Source organism: Nicotiana tomentosiformis, chromosome 12 (assembly GCF_000390325.3).
Source record: "Nicotiana tomentosiformis chromosome 12, ASM39032v3, whole genome shotgun sequence".
NCBI lineage: Eukaryota > Viridiplantae > Streptophyta > Magnoliopsida > Solanales > Solanaceae > Nicotiana > Nicotiana tomentosiformis.
The window spans coordinates 108621108-108639039 of record NC_090823.1 but is presented as its reverse complement, the minus strand read 5'-3'; the positions used below and the strand labels follow the sequence as shown (position 1 = coordinate 108639039).

Here is a 17932-nt window from a genome sequence, read left to right as displayed (position 1 = left end):
TATGATCAAGCTCGAGATATCGAGCCCGAGTCAATATCGAGCTCGAGTCAATATCGAGCTCGACATCCAGAGATCGATCAATACCGAGACCGACCAAGATCGAGCTAAAAGATAAAAAGCCGTTATAGCCGCACCACGGAGAGAATCTCGACGAAAATTAAGAAAAAGCTGATCAACTAATCTATCATGCGATCCCCACTATGTATTTTTTATTATATCCAAAGTAGGATTCTTCCACTATATGAGTAATGGGTATTATTTCTGTAGAGGGCAGATTCAACATCCAGAGAAGAAAATATTGATACACTCATATTCTAAAGATTATTACATTGATATATAGTTGAGATTATCTTTTTTTGAGCTTGGACATCGATTCATCTTGCTTGTTTATAAATCATTCTCTACTTAATTTGGTTTGTATTTCATTCCTTTATACAGTTAATATTCGATATATTTCTTACTTTTCTGATTTGTACCAAGTTATACCACGTATCCTTAGAACTACGTATAAATTCAACTCTATCTATTTTTCGGGTAAACATAGACATAATCTTTTTGAGAAAGAAATTAACCCCTACAACTGTATGAAGAGAGTCAATATCGTTAGAATGTGCCGAAAACTAGCAGTGAATCAGGAGAAGCTATCAAGAGATATAGGTCCAAACATAGAGCTCTTTCAGACTGCCACAACGATTCGAATGGAAGTGGGCCCGCCTAATTATGTGTAAATAAAATTCAAAATACAGTTTGCTGAAACTTGCACAAAACTAAGCAATTAAATAACCGGGACCGGAAATTAACAGTTCTTACAAAAAGGATAAAAGCCTCTCCTGTAAACAAAACCAATTCGCACTTCACCTAGGAATTTGGAAAAAAATTAAGTTGCTACTACCATCAAAGGATCCAACCACATCCCTACACATTTCACATCCTTAAGGAAGAAATACATGTTACATATAACTTAATCCCATATGGTTTAGAAATGGGACTGTGACCTTTCAAGATTGACGAAATGACAGACTTTGCCCTTTTAAACTTGAATAAAGATATCCTTCTTAACTTACCTTTCAATGGAACACAAATTTTCCACAGTTACTAATTATCCCTATAGTATTAATAAAATTGGGATATGCAAAATAAATAATTTCTTCAAAATTCTTGAAAACCTCACCCAAACTTTTCTGAAAATGAACTTTCAGATGTATTAAAAAGTAACATTGCTATATTCATCTAAATTTGTCAAACACAAATTATTTTTTTTAAAAGTACTTTTCATTATAAGCAGTTTTAGCTTGACCAAACGGACTCTAAATTACGGTTTGCCCAGAAGCTGAAAGGCTTAAATGAGGTCATAGTGTAGGAAACTTGAATAGAACCAAATTGGCAGTGACGAGAAACCTAACACCCAAAAATTGATTGGCACAACAGAATCAATACTTAATTCAAAATGGCTAAATTGCTGGCCATGTTTACATTGATTCTTCCCGATTGCAGATGCCTGCCAAAACTGCAAAAGATTAAGGTTGTTGTGCCGCTGCTGCTGATGTGTGGCTTGCTGACCACCAGGTGGAGTGGGGTTGTAGCTTGATAAGGTTGAGGATAATACTGTTGATATGGTAGAGGAGGTGGTGGCGTATACCCATAGGGTGGATAATAAGGTGGGTAAAATTGACCTTGAGGAGAAGCCCCTCCTGGGATTGGACTAGGGCTCCCATCCTTTGTGGATCCATTGATGGATAATATGGTCTGTCTTGTTGAGGCATTGGGGGTATGTTGAAGCAAGGCATGGATGGGGGTTGGTCCAGAAGAGGCTGATTCTGCTGCTGTGATATGACTACCCTAGGCAACAATCCACTGAGAGCCACAACAGCTTGCTGCCTTGCTTCATCAGAGATCTCGGACTCTGGCTTAGGAGCTTGAGGTCTTCACCAGAGTAGCTTCAGTCTCAGGCCCTTTATCACCAGCTTGTTTGCTAGTTCCTGAGCTGATTTGTCTGCACCTTCTCTGGTTGTATACGTTGTTGCGAAAGCACAAACATACTGGACCACCATTTTGCTAGACTCAATTTCACCATCTGCATAAAAGTGGTCCCTAAGGTCTTGTTCAATGATTCTTTCATCAACACCACCCACATAGACGGTCCTAATGCTCTCGTCATCAGGGGCCTCCATTGAAGACATTTCACCTGCTTTATTAAGTAGCTTTAAAGCCACTGGATCATTGACTCTTGAAGCATTTCAGATATAGTACAGTGAAAACTTTGTCAGTCAAACCCAATATGAGCCAATGAACATTCAGCAAGATAGTAATACAATTCATCTCTTCAACTTTAAGTTGGAGAACAATGTAGGAATAAATAAATCTTTGTAAAAGAGGACAGAATATATCTAGCAGAAAATTTATCGTCACTACAAATCACAGTATTACAAATACATTCATTCTTCCATACAACCAACACAGTGAAGATAAGCAAAAGACATTTCACAAGAAAAATAGCCTAGTCATCATGTAAAAAGGTGTGTCCCAAAAGTGCATAGAATATTTCACTAATTGCTCATGTGACAATGGTATGTTTCTAGATTTACATTTCTAACTTAGTTATGTCGATAACCATGAAGTTGACTGGGTTGTAACAAGGAGTCAAGGACCCTTGCTAGTTTTGGCAATCCTCCAGCTCTTATTCAAATCTTAACAAAACATTGAAATGCATGAAGAAGCATTCACCCAAACTTTCTTCTTAGACTTCTATGGGTTGTAGAGTGCAAGGATTTGAACAGGCATAGTAACTAAAGATACCCCAAGAAGGCAGAAACCATACACAAGCGGAGGGATTAAGAAACCAGAAAGGAATAAGACACTGATAGAGTATAGGAATAAAGATTGCCAGCAGTAGAAAAGCAATTACAACACATTGGCATTTTTTAGCTGCAAAAACTATGAAAAAGCTACACAATATATTGAGAGCATCACAAACATCAGCTTTTTCGTCGAGGTGCTTCTTTTAAGTTATATAAAACCTTGGTTCCACCAACTTTAATATCTTCTCCTAATCTCAAACAGTACATCATCCCTAAGTAATTCTCAGCAAGGCCTGAAGAAGGGGGGAGGAGGACAAGACCAATAATAACGACAGCTTCCAAAATTGTCAAAACTTAAGCTTAAAATATAGTTTTAGCACAAAGTTTGGACACTTGAGCAAGTGTTGTTGTAGGTTTGCAGTATCAATGTCCTCGCCTTTTTGGGAGGGGGTGGGGTGGGAAGACAGTTTAAAGTATTTACTGGAAAGTATATATCCTCTTTAAGAAAGTAAATTCAGTTTTGAAAAAAAAGAAAAGAAAAGAAAAGAGAGAGGGGCCTAACGTTTCAGCGAAATAATTCTCTGTCCTTATTATGTATAAATTAATTAAATTGCCCTGCAAGTAATGAGTTAAATAGCATGTCATAACAACACATTGTGCTTCCACTTAGTAATTCACATACCCTGCGGTCATGCTCCTCTGCAAAATATTCTCTATTTACGTAACTTTTCAAGATGGCATCATTAGAGTTGCTACTGAGAGCAGTGTCTCGGACATGAACTGGCAAACCATATTCAAGATCCAACAGGCAAACTTGACAAACATTCTTCAATTTGCTGCAGGTCTGACAAATCTCAGTCTTTTGTATCTCGCATCCTGACCAGGCCTCCACTAAACACTGTGAAGGGTCGTGTGGAGATCTTGCACTCCTTGTCATAATCTGCTTTTGTCTGCACGAATCCATGACAAGATCAAAAGACAAATAGTGAAGTTGGAGAAAGAAAGATTAAAGTAGAGAATGTGCAGCTGTAACAAAGTCAGACATCAGACTGGTTCTACTGCCAAACAAGATATAATCTTTTGAGAAAGAAATTAATCCCTACAACTGTATGAAGAGAGCCAATATCGTTAGAATGTGCCGAAAAGTAGCAGTGAATCAGGAGAAGCTATCAAGAGATAAAGGTCCAAACATAGAGTTCTTTCAAACTGCCACTACGATTCGAATGGAAGTGGGCCCGCCTAATTATGTGTAAATGAAATTCAAAATACAGTTTGCTGAAACTTGCACAAAACTAAGCAATTAAATAACCGGGACCAAAAATTAACAGTTCTTACAAAAAGGATAACAGCCTCTCCTGTAGAAACAAAACCAATTCGCACTTCACCTAGGAATTTGAAAAATAATTAAACTGCTACAACCATCAAAGGATCCAACCACATCCCCACACATTTCACATCCTTAAGGAAGAAATACATGTTACATATAACTTAATCCCATATGGTTTGGAAATGGGACTGTGACCTTTCAAGATTGACGAAATGATAGACTTTACCGTTTTAAACTTGAATAAATATATCCTTCTTAACTTACCTTTTCAATGGAACACAAATTTTCCACAGTTACTGTATTAATAAAATTGGGATATGCAAAATAATTAATTTCTTCAAAATTCTTGAAAAATTCACCCAAAATTTTCTGAAAATGAACTTTCAGATGTATTCAAAAGTAACATTGCTATATTCACCTAAAACCACATCAATCAACTAGTCATTCAACTACGCCTCAGTCCCAAACTTTACTGTTGGTTATATGAATCCTCAATATCCATCTGCTCTAGCCTCTTTACACTTATTCACCTAAAACTACGGCCGGAAATTTTGCAAGTTCTTTGCGAATACAGTTTTCTACACTACACCTCAGTAGCAGATAGGAGCAGTGCAAATATGAAAACTTTCCTCCAGTATTTTCTTAATGGATTTAAGCAATTTGCACTGTCAATGGAATTTTTTTTATGACGGTGGTGTCTGGGCCAATTTGGGTGCACCTTGACTATTCCACAAGGTACCTACTACCTCCCACTAGCAGGTACCGAGTAACTCTGCCCCGCTTAAGTAGATGAGAACAAATCATCTAATATTTTTTTGCCTCTGCTGGGATTTGAACTCGAGTACCTCATGGTTCTACTCTCATTTCATTGACCACTAGGCCACATCGTTGGGTGCTACTGTCAGTGAATTTCAACCTATTCTACAAGGTTAGTTATCGTTTTTACTAGGTTACTACTAAATATTTAATTAGGACTTAATTGTGTTAGTATTTTCTATATGATAAGTGCATAGAACTTAAACTCTCTTTTCATTAGCAGCCAAGCAACCAAAGGCCCTAAAAATCATAACTTTGCGATTCTGCTTCCAAATTACCATAATGACGAGAGAATAACAAACCCAAAGATCATTCAGGAGCTCTATAACAACAAAATTGAACCAAAACAAAATTACCATCCGCACGTAAGGACTGTCGCCAAGACACGACTCGGATATAATAGGGAAATCAGAATGTTCTCATCCATCAGCTTCTGCATCTCTCAGCAACCTATGCGCCATCAATTATTCTATATGTCAATTTGCAAAACGAATAAGTATGAAAAAGCTCATTCCAAACGCTATACTTACAGATTCTATTTGAAACTTAGCCTAAAGAAATAGGAATCTGAAAAGGTTTCGAAATTAATAATACCTGATAAAGGCAATTTAGGCTAGTGATAAACATACAGGCAAAAACTTTTCTTGTTACTGAAAAATCCATTATGACACGCCAATTAGCCAACGATTGAACCTCCAAGGCTAATGCACGCATCTCAGCTGAAACAAGAATTATACTGTCCGTGATCTTTCAACTCGAGGTATCCGTTACCCACAAAATATATTACAAGAAAAATGTCTAAATAAAACATCAAGTTACTTTATGATCTCAAAATGACAAAACGCATTGAAGTATAATAACTATATGATTCTTTCAAATTATATACTCTATATTATTTTAGTACACATGAAAGTAAATTTCACATAAGTGTGCATCTATTAACATATGTATTAATTACCAACTAATATGCATTTTGGCAAAAGAATAATAATTATAACCTTAAAAGATATGCTTTTCTTAATCATAACAGCATGCACAATATATATTTTGATATCGGCACTTCATATAAAATATCTACCCTATCATTCACAGAATTAAATTTCATCAAAGACTGCATAGGATAAAATAAATCTGTAAATCACTTTCTTCCCATGCCGTACATCGAAGCCATCTTCCTTCTCGCATCATATTCACATCGAAACACAACATTAATTAGCTTCTATAAGACTTGACAAATACAGAAGACATGTTAGTATAATTCAGGGTACACATTTTAAAAATAGTACATGAAAAGAAAGCATATAGGGTATCAAGCTACTTAGTCATACCATGAAAGTTTGGGAGAGGGTGGTGGAAGGGAGGGCAAGGAGTACAGTGTCTATATCATAGAACCAGTTTGGGTTCATGCCGGGTCGTTCTACTACGGAAGCAATTCACCTCATCAGGAGGTTGGTGGAACAGTACAGGGATAGGAAGAGGGATTTACACATGGTGTTTATTGACCTAGAGAAGGCGTACGACAAGGTCCCTAGGACGTTCTTTGGAGATGTCTAGAGGTGAAAGGTGTATCGGTAGCTTATATTCGGGCGATAAAAGATATGTATGATGGAGCTAAAACTCAGGTTAGGACTGTGGGAGAGGACTCAGAGCCTTTCCCAGTGGTTATGGGGTTACACCAAGGATCTGCGCTGTAACAAACTTGAAATAACCAATTCGCACACAAGTAAACGCACTTGTAGTATTGCCCTTACTAAACAGAATTACAAGGAATAGCAATTGAAATGACAAAGAAGAACTGATAAGAAGAAAGAGGTGAGAAACAGAGACCGATACCGAAGGGGATGAGGAAATCAGTGATACAGAGCAAAAATGAAAGAGAACATATTCAACATCACAATTCGCATAATTCTTCTTACTAACCTCTTGTCCCTTTTTAACCATTTGCTAATGGTCCTGGATTCCAAATAAAACTCTTCAATATTTTACTCAGCCCAATAATCCCAATTGACTCAGCCTTATTCACTTCTTCTAGCCCATGGGCTCTTACGGATTCAGCTTGGTTCACAACAATACTCCCGCCCTAAAAAAGAACCTTGTCCTCAAGGTTCGAGCCAATAATAGTATTAGCAACGCACTCTCCGCCAAATGTCTCTAGACAAAAGTGTTCTGGGAAATAGAAGAAGACTATGTGAACTATCACAACTTTGTCAACGGGGCATGAGATGGTGGCCACTGTAGTATTGACAACCTTTGGTTCCATGTCACCACAAATCCGAAGACAACAAGTTAGAATCTTGGCAGGGAGAGAGTCACACTTGACTTAAGCTTCTTGGCCAATTCTTTCCGAACCAGCAGCAAGAGTAGTGATGGCTTTAAGAAGAATGATAATCATGGGGTGCTGTAACATGGCTCCTTGTCCACATAGGATCATAGCAACTTTCAGCAACATCAAGGATAGATTGGAGGTAAAGAAATTATTTAGTAGTGCCTTCCAATAGAACTTTGGATCATAATTTTCCCCAAATAAAACATTGTTGCATATACAGCCTGATAGAAGGAGAGCAACCTGGTGTAAACTTGACATATAATCACCGCCAAGAATGGATGCACATATTTCGCTCATTTTCCAAAGATTCGAACTCAAGAGCGATGATTCAGTTGACTTATTCTTTCTCACTATTGCACGACATAGTTCTGTAGGAAATATAAAGTTGACAAAAGCCAAAGTCACTCCCAATTGCCTTTGACTACTGCCTTGGACATGGATGCCATCACCATTAATTAGATAATTGATAACTTTGGAAGTCATGCAATGAGCACCATTGGTGCATACCAGTTTTATCTCGTCGGCACAATTTATATTCTCAGCTGCAGTGAAAACTCTCGTTCCAACAAGTGCAAATACATTAAGATGGGCATCACAACATAACTGTAACATCAACTCATTATACATATATTCTGTTGGACCGAGTTCAAGCACATCCCCAAGTATAGCAGCTCGTGTACTCTTGCAATTGATGTTTCTTAACAACTCAATGTCATCCTTGGCCAAAATTAATTCTCCAGAAGAATTAGTTACAAGAGGTAAGAAGGCTATCTTTGGTGAACAGAGAAGAAAATTTTGGTTTGTGTCAGCATAAGAATAGCTACCAGGTAAAGCAATGGCCAGGGGTGATTGAGACCTCACACAAATCCAATCAGCAATATAGAAGTGAGCTAAACTTGGTAAAGTAGTAACTAACAATGCGAAAGGAGATTGCAAATTGTATGATTTCACAAATCATAGTTGTCCGGGATCCCACACTCTAGTCTTAGAGTTGGAATATGCGATGAAGCACAACCTGCTAATATATTCCAGCAATGGTAAGACCATCATGTACTCTATAGAATCGGTTAGAGCCAAGAACACGAAACTTATTCCAGGATCCCATACACTAAGAGTCGGCGCAGTTGCGTAAATGGTTACTATAAGGAATTTAGCAGCAGGATTAAATGGAAATTGACCCAAAATACATAGATCATTGAATTCCCCAGTAGAACTTCCATTATCATCTTCAATAAGTACTTTACATAATGCACTACACACGTCAGAATGGCGGCCTCCTTCTCTCGTTGGCATATCTCGTTCCAGATGTTCATGTGGCACTACAGAAATTTGTGTATCTCCCAAAACTTGGCATACAGATAATTCCACTCCATTGTTCATGCTTTTATGTGTGGCGACATTCCAAAAATCAGCAGGCACCAAGGATACAAATAGTTGATCTACTCAGCAACTGAAAAACTCTGCACTCTCGCCATATTCACCGCCTAACTCTGTTTGGGTGATAAATGGAGTGAATCCCTCAATTTGTTTTAAATCTGCAGATTCAACAGTTAAAAGCACATATGAAGCAGCCCTAAAATATTGCCCTATGTCGAACCAATTGTCCACACAACTACAAAATGGGATAGTCCCTGTTGTTGCTTCAGACGCATAGTAGAGAGAAGCACAAACCTTCGTATGACAGTAATAACAAGTATCAAGCATATGATCATAGTCCAAATTAACATTAACAGGTCATCAAGTGTTAGACCAATAGGAAAGTTATAACATGGGACCAAGCTAGCAAAAGGATCCAAAATCATAGCTGCAAAGTGACTGAGTTGTTCGGCAGTATCTCGTTGAGTACTTTTAGCCAACCATTGGGTATCGCTATCTGTAGCTTCTTCATCGTTGATTGGAGCATCTGATTGTGCCTCGACGATTACTTTGGAAAGCAGCTATGTAATATTTTGTCGAAAATCTTAGGTGAGTGATTATCGTCCAAATTAGCTGCAAAGTTAGAGGTATGTATATTTGCATTTGTGTCGTGGCACGCAACTGTAACAGAACAAATTTCCTCAATTGCTTTGGGAAAGCCTTTAGTAGGCATTTCATCGAACATATGCTTGACCTCTGAGTTACCATCTTCAAAAATTGATTCAAACTCACAAAAGTTGGAAACATTACTCTTAGCAGTTAGAGGACTTACATAGGTCTCTGGTAGTGCTAATGTTTCCGAACAATTAGAGTAAAATTGGAAATCAGTTGAACACCCTATTGAAGCAGGGGGAATCCATTTGCGATAATGCAGCTTCAGTTTCTCCATAAAATGCTTCCAGTGGACGAATTGTTTGTTCCGATATAGCCACTGAAACCATGCTAAAGCTTCGCCATCCAAGTAAGATGATGCTAAAGGGAGTTTAAATTTGTCGGCAATGGAGTAAAATTCAAAATACCTCTCCGCCTCTAAAACCCAAGCCTCCGAATTTCCACCACGGAACCGCCTTAATTCCACTGAAACTGGGTTGTCACGAAGAGTAGGTATTGCCGGACTGCGGATTGCTGGATCCCGGGGTGGAATGGAGGTTGTAGACTTTTTCCCCACTAGCTCCATTAACAACAAACGAATATCGGCGAAATCCTTAGAAAGCGAATCCTTCATTTCTTGAATTGAATCACGAATTGAGTCATCGACGAAAGCCTTAGAGTACTTTTTGGTCCACCATTAGAGACGTCTGGATGAAAGCATCAATATAACAAACTTAAAATAACCAAATCGCACGCAAATAAACTCACTTATAGTATTGCCCTTACTATATAGAATTAGAAGGAATAGCAGTTGAAATGACATAGAAGAAGTGATAAGAAGAAAGAGGTGAGAAGACCGATACAGATAGAGTAAAGATGGGAGAAAACATATTCAACATCATCACAATTGGCATAATCCTTCTTACTAACCTCTCTCTCCCTTTTTTACTATTTGCTATATCCCAAATAAAACTATTCAATATTTTATTCAGCCCAATAATTTCAATTAACTCTTCTTCTAGCCCATGGGCTCTTACGGAGTCAGCTTGGTTCACAACATAAGCTCAGCCCGTTCTTATTTGTCTGGCGATGGACACACTGACACACCATATTCAAGGGGAGGTGCCATGGTGTATGTTGTTCGCTGATGATATAGTTCTGATTGATGAGACGTGAGGCAGCGTTAACGAGAGATCGGAGGTATGGAGGCAGGCCCTGCAGTCCAAAGGTTTCAAGTTGAGTAGGACCAAGACGAAATATTTAGAGTGTTAGTTCAGCCACGTGTCGGGGGAAGCGGGCGTGGAAGCGCGATTGGATTCACAAGTCATCCCTAAGAAAGAGAGTTTCAAGTACCTAGGGCCTATTATCCAAGGAGATGGGGAGATCGGCGGGATGTAACGCACTGTATTGGGGTGGGGTGGATGAAATGAAGGTTAGCGTCTAGAGTCTTGTGTGACAAGAATATGCTACCGAAACTTAAAGGTAAGTTCTATAAAGCGGTGGTTAGACCAGCCATGTTGTGTGGGGCTAAGTGTTGTCCAGTCAAGATTTCACATATCCAGAGAATAAAAGTAGCAAAAATGAGGATGTTGAGGTGGATGTGCGGGCACACTAGGATGGATAAGATTAGGAATGAGGACATTCGGGAGAGGGTGGGTGTGGCTCCTTTGGATGACAAGATACGGGAAGCGAGACTTAGATGGTTCGGGCACGTGCGGAGGAGAAACCTTCATGCTCCGGTTAGGAGGTGTGAGTGGTTGGCTCTGGCAAGTACGAGAAGAGGTAGAGGACGGCGTAAGAAATATTGTGGCGAGGTGATCAGGCAAGACATAGCGCGACTTCATGTTTTCGAGGACATGGCCCTTGATATGAAGGTGTGGAGGTCGAGCATTAGTGTTATAGGTTAGGGGTAGCGAGCGTGTCTCCTCGTTGTGCAGGCTAGTCTGATAGTATTTTATCTAGGAGTGCTAGCGTATTTTGTTGTGTTTTACATTTTTGATGTCTTTCACATTTTGGCCTTTTTATTTATTTATTGTCTTTTACGATGCTGATTCTATTTTTCAGGTTTCTGTTGTTGTTAAGGATCTATTGTCTATGAACCGAGGGTCTCTCAGAAACAGTCTCTCTATACCTCCGGGGTAGTGGTAAGGTCTGCGTACACTCTCTACTGGGATAGTACTGGGTTGTTGTTGTTGTTGATAAAAGAAAGCATATAGTATCAAATAAAATGGAAGAAAAGAGAGACATATTGCAACTCTCCTGAGCCCGTGTACTATTGCAACCGCTTCTTAATATATATTTTTTCATCACCGCTTCTTAATATAGAGATAAATTATACTCTTATCAGATGCCAGTGAAGTGAATAGTTCACTGTTCAATTTAAAGTCCATCTTTCTATGACTCTAACAACACTGGCTGTGAAGAGAAGTGATGTACCAGTGATCACTCGATGAAGGCAAACTTGTTAGAGGGCATTGAAATTATGTTCCCAATTCGATCGAACCGTTCCAAGCATTTTCTTGCATTATTTTAATTTAATTTATTATGGTTCCTCCATTCTAACCCAATAAATTAAAGTTCTTCTTTTTCTTATTTGTAATTGTACATGCATTTTGTAGGCATGCAATATATCTGTTCAAATAAGTATTATGGGCTAATATACTTGAATTAATTATTTAAGTCTAATAACATTGACTGGGCTAGCCCATATAATTGGGCTACAAATGATGAGCTCACTTCATTAGGCATAATACGTCGTCTTCATAAAGGCCCAGTTTGGTGCCACGTATCAAATGATGTGGCATGACAAGTCAAACGGAAGAGCCAATAGGATCGTGCCACGTATCAAAATGACAAGGCATGTCAAGTCAAATCAAAAGGCTAATGAAACCGTGCCACATGTGCAAGTGACATGTTCCGGCCAATCAAATGTGGCCATGTCACGCTTCAATCTGATTGGTCGAAAAGAGTTTGTTCTTATCATAACTCTACCTTTTCACAACTATAAATAGGGGTCTTCATAACTCAGAGAAGACCACCAGAAGTTATGACAAGAAGCAAGAATGAGCTCGTGGATGAAACACTTCAAATTCCTCCACAAGTTTCAAGTTCAAGCAATCAAGTTCAAGCTCAAGAACGAAGAACAAGTCAAGATTTAAGGAGTACGAGTTCAAATCAAAGTTCGTGCTAGTTGAATTCAAGATCATCGTTCGTGGAAACAAATATAGATTCAAGATCAAGCTCAAAGACCCTTGAATTTATTTACTATTGAAAAGAAGAATCAGAGGGTTCATAGAGATTGTACACTCAAATATTTGAAATCAAATACTACGATTGTTGCAATATTTTCGGTTTTGATTTTATTTTCTCGACGCAATTTATTGTCTACAAATTCTGGCACGCCCAGTGGGACAATCTCTACCTCTCATCTCAACTTTTCAATCACCAAAGTTTAAGAACCTCAAAATGGTTTCAAAGAAAATCAATCCCGAATCATCTTCCATCAAGGTTGCTAACTCCAGGTTCTATGCTGATGTGGAAAGCATCCTCGATGTTACCTTTGGAAGTTTCGGACCAGTTACTAGGAGAAAAGCGAACTCTTTAGGATAACAAGCACTCCAAGTGTCGTCCGCATCAACCCCTATTTTCGGATCTTCATCCTCAAAAGGAGCAAGATCTTCCACAAATGTACCCAAAGGAGGGAAGACTACAGTTAATGCCTTAAAAGAAGTTAACCTTGGCACCGATAAAGAACCAAGACCCACCTACCTAAGTTCTTTACTAGAAGTTGATGAATAAAGAACTTATATTGAGTTACTCAAGGAGTTCAGGGATGTCTTTGCTTGGAGCTACAAAGAGATGCCTGGCTTGGACCCGAAAGTAGTAGTCCATCACCTTGCCGTCAAGAATGGTGCTCGCCCTGTTAAACAAGCCCAAAGGCGCTTTAGGCCGGACTTGGTTCCCCTGATTGAAACCGAAGTTAAAAAAACTCATTGAAGCTGGATTTATTCGGGAAGTTAAATACCCAACGTGGGTTTCAAGTATTGTCCCTGTAAGGGAGAAGAATGGCCAGATCCGAGTGTGCGTCGACTTCAGGGATCTCAACAATGCGTGTCCCAAAGATGAGTTCCCGCTTCCTATTCCAGAGTTGATGATTGATACTACTACTGGGTATGAGGCAGTGTCATTTATGGAAGGTTCGTCAAGCTATAACCAAATTCGCATGGCACCAAAAGATGAAGAGCTTACTGCATTTCGCACCCCCAAGGGTATTTATTTCTACAAGTTAATGCCTTTTAGCTTGAAGAACGCTGGTGCTACTTATCAAAGGGCTCTGCAGAATACTTTTTGACGATCTTCTCCACAATAATGTCGAATGTTATATGGACGACTTGGTGGTAAAATCAAGAAAGAGGGGCGACCACTTGAAAGACTTGTGAATGGTGTTTGAGTTGCTCCGGAGGTACTAACTTAGGATGAATCCATTAAAATGCGCCTTTGGAGTTACTTTCAAAAAGTTCCTTGGTTTAATTGTCCGACATCGAGGGATTGAAATTGATTAAGCCAAAGTAGATACAATCTTGAAAATGCCTGAGCCTCGGGATATTCATGAATTGAAAAGTCTGCAAGGAAAGCTAGCGTACCTTAGGAGATTCATCTCAAACCTAGCTGGGGGTGCCAACCATTCAGTCGCCTTATGAAGAAAGGTGTCCCTATCAAATGGGACCAAGCGTGTAGCAATGCCTTCGAGAGCATTAAATCCTACTTGATAAAGCCTCCAGTTTTAGCAGCCCCTATACTTGGAAAATCGTTGATACTATATATTTCGGCACAAGAAAGGTCTATTGGAGCGCTGTTGGCCCAAGAAAATAGTGAGGGGAAAGAAAACTCCCTCTACTACTTGAGCAGGATGATGACACCAAACGAGCTGAATTCTTTACCAATTGAAAAGTTGTGTTTGGCGCTAGTCTTCTCGATTCAAAAGTTGAAGCACTACTTTCAAGCTCATGTTGTTCGTCTTGTTTCTAAAGCAAATCACATCAAGTTTGTGATGTCAAAACCTGTTCTTAGTGATCGACTAGCGAGATGGTATCTCCAATTTCAACAATTCGAGATTTTGTACATCCCTCAAAAGGCTATAAAAGGACAAACATTGGCAGACTTCTTGGCAGATCACCCTATACCTGATGATTGGGAGCTAACTGACGAACTACCTGATGAGGACGCAATGGTCATTAAAGTTCAACCTCCTGGTCACTATGAGTATCTTGTTATGTCTTTTGGGCTGACCAACGCCCCAGCAGCATCCATGCATCTGATGAACAGTCTATTTCAGCCATATCTTGACTCGTTGGTCATAGTAGTCATGGATGATATCTTGGTTTACTCACATATCCAGGAGGAGAATACAAAGCATTTGAGGATTGTACTATAGAGGTTGAGGGAGGAGAAGCTTTATGCCAAGTTCTCCAAGTGTGAGTTTTGGCTTAGTTCGACGGCGTTCTTGGGGCACGTGGTGTTTAGTGAGGGGATTAAGATATGTCCAAAGAAGATAGAAGCAGTTCAGAGTTGGCCTAGACCGTCCTCAGCTATTGAGATTCAGAGCTTTCTCGGCCTGGCCGGTTATTAGCGTCGCTTGGTAGAGGGTTCCTCGTCTATTGCAGCGCCTTTGACCAAATTGACCCAGAAGGGTGCTTCATTCAGGTGGTCGGATGAGTGTGAGGAGAGATTTCATAAGCTCAAGACTGCCTTGACCACAACTCTAGTTCTAGTTTTGCCTTTAGCATCAGGCTCTTATACAGTATATTCTGATGCCTCTTGGATTGGTATTGGGTGTGTCTTGATGCAAGAGGGTAGAGTGATTATTTATGCTTCGTGACAGTTAAAGCCCCATGAGAAGAATTACCATGTTCATGACTTGGAGTTTGCAGACATCATTCATGCATTGAAGATTTGGAGGCATTATCTCTACTGTGTATCTTGTGAGGTATTTACGAATCATCGAAGTCTCCAGCACATGTTCAAATAGAGGGATTTAAATTTGAGGCAGCGGAGATGGTTGGAGCTGCTAAAGGACTATGATATTACCATTCTGTATTATCCCGGGAAGGCCAATGTGGTGGCCGATGCCTTGAGTAGAAAAGTGGTGAGTATGGGTAGCCTTACATTTATTCTTGTTGGTGAGAGACCGATTGTAGCTGATGTTCAGGACTTGGCCAACCAGTTCGTGAGATTATATGTTTCGGAGCCCAGTTGGGTTCTAGCTTGTATGGTTTCTCGGTCTTCCTTATATGATCGCATTAGAGATCGTCAGTATGATGATCCCTATTTTCTTGTCCTTAAGGACTCGGTTTAGCACGGTGATGCCAATGATGTCACTATCGGGGATGATGGGGTGTTGAGGATGTAGGGTCGGATCTGTGTACCGAATGTAGATGGGCTACGTGAGTTGATCCTTGAGGAGGCCCACAGTTTGCGGTATTCTATTCATCCGGGTGGCGTGAAGATGTACCAAGACTTGAGGCAACACTATTCGTGAAGGAGGATGAAGAAGGATATAGTGGGGTTTGTAGCTCGGTGCCTAAACTGTCAGCAGGTGAAGTACGAGCATTAGAGATCGGGCGGATTGCTTCAGAGGCTTGAGATTCCGGAGTGGAAATGGGAACGTATCACCATGGATTTTGTAGTTGGGCTCCTTCAGAATTCGAGGAAGTTAGATGCTATTTAGGTGATTGTGGATCAGTTGACCAAGTCCGCGCATTTCATTCCAATTGGGATTACTTATTCTTTGGAGCGGTTGGCTAGATCTACATCAGCGAGATTGTTCGCCTTTACGGTGTTCCGGTGTCCATCATTTCTGATCGAGGCACGCAGTTTATATCGCAGTTTTGGAGAGCAGTGCAGCGAGAATTAGGCACACAGGTTGAGTACAGCATTCTACCCTCAGATAGACGGACAGTCCGAGCGCATTATTCAGATATTGGAGGATATGCTACGCGCTTGTGTCATAGATTTCGGGGGTTCTTGGGATTAGTTTCTGCCGCTCGCAGAGTTTTCCTACAACAATAGGTACCAATCGAGCATTCAGATGGCTCTGTATAAGGCTTTGTATGGAGACGGTATCGGTCTCCGGTGGGATGGTTTAAGCCGGGTGAGGCTAGGTTATTGGGTAACAACTTGGTTCAGGATGCTTTGGATAATGTTAAGTTGATTCACAATCGGTTTCGCATGGCGCAGTCCAGAAAGAAGATCTACACCGAACGGAAGGTTCGTGATGTTGCTTACATGATTAGGGAGAAGGTACTACATAGAGTTTCACCCATGAAGGGTGTTATGAGGTTCGAGAAGAAGAGAAAGTTGAGCCCTCGGTACATTGGTCTGTTTGAGGTGCATCAGAGGATTGGAGCGGTGACTTACAAGCTTGCCTTGCCGCCTAGTCTGTCAAGTGTCCATCCAGTGTTTCATGTTTCTATGCTTCGGAAGTATGTCAGCGATCCGTCTCATGTTTTGGACTTCAGCCAGTGGAGCCAGTGGCCATTTTGGATTGGCATGTTCGAAAGTTGAGGTCAAAGAACATAGCTTCAGTGAAGGTGCAGTAGAGAGGCTAGCCAACCAAGGAGGCTACTTGGGAGAACGAGCGGGAGATACTGAGCGGATATCCATGCCTATTTGAGACTCTAGGTATGTTTCTAGACTCATTCAAGGACGAATGTTTGTTTAAGATATGGAGGATGTAACGACCCGGTCGGTCATTTTGAGTGTTGTAGACTCGTTCCCCCATTTACTACTTATTCTATGCCCAATTGTCGTTATGTTACTTGCCGGGGTAGTTGGTTCGATTCCGGGAATGTTTCGGATTGGGTTGAGACACTTAGTCTCAAGGTTGGAAGCTTAAGTTGAAAAGGTTCACCGGATATTGACTTATGTGTAAATGGCTCCGGAATAGAGTTTTGATAGTTTCGATAGCTCCGTTGGGTGATTTTGGACTTTCAAGTATGTCTGGATAGTGATTTGGAGGTCCGTAGTTGGTTTAGGCTTGAAATAGCGAAAGTTGGAAATTAAAAGTTTTGGAAATTGAGAAGTTTGACCAAGAGTTGACTTTTTGGTTATCGGGCTTGGATTTTAGTTTCAGGAGTTGGAATAGGTACATTGTATCATTTATGACTTGTGTGCAAAATTTAAGGTTAATCGGACTTGATTTGATAGGTTTCGACATCGAATGTAGAAGTTAGGAGTTCATAAGTTCGTTAGGCTTGAATTGGGGTGTGATTCGTGTTTTTGATGTTGTTTGATGTAATTTTAGGCCTCGACTAAGTTTGTATGGTGTTTTAGGACTTGTTGGTATGTTTGGTTGGGGTCTCGAGGGCCTCGGGTGGATTTCGGATGGTTAACGGAGTGAAATGGGACTTTGAAGATTGTTGACGTCTTCTGGTGTACAGGTCTGGTTTCTTATACGCGATTGCGTGGGAATGTCTGGGATCGCGTAGGCTTATTTTGGGAAGATGAGGTTTTGTTCTATGTGATCGCGAGTTTTGGTCTGCGATCGTATAAGCAGGAGGAAGAAGTGAATCGCAAACGCGTGGGATAAGACGCGTTTGCGAAGAGGAAGTGAGGCAGCTGGGTTCTGCATGGTTGTTATTCACGATCATGTAGGTCTGT

The 17932-nt window shown here is 40.2% G+C and overlaps 1 pseudogene; it reads right to left on the bottom strand.

Moving 5' to 3' along the window:
• Positions 1–1344: 1344 nt before the first annotated feature.
• Positions 1345–10205, bottom strand: LOC104090705 (zinc finger CCCH domain-containing protein 49-like; annotated as a pseudogene).
• Between the last annotated feature and the right edge of the window lie 7727 nt (positions 10206–17932).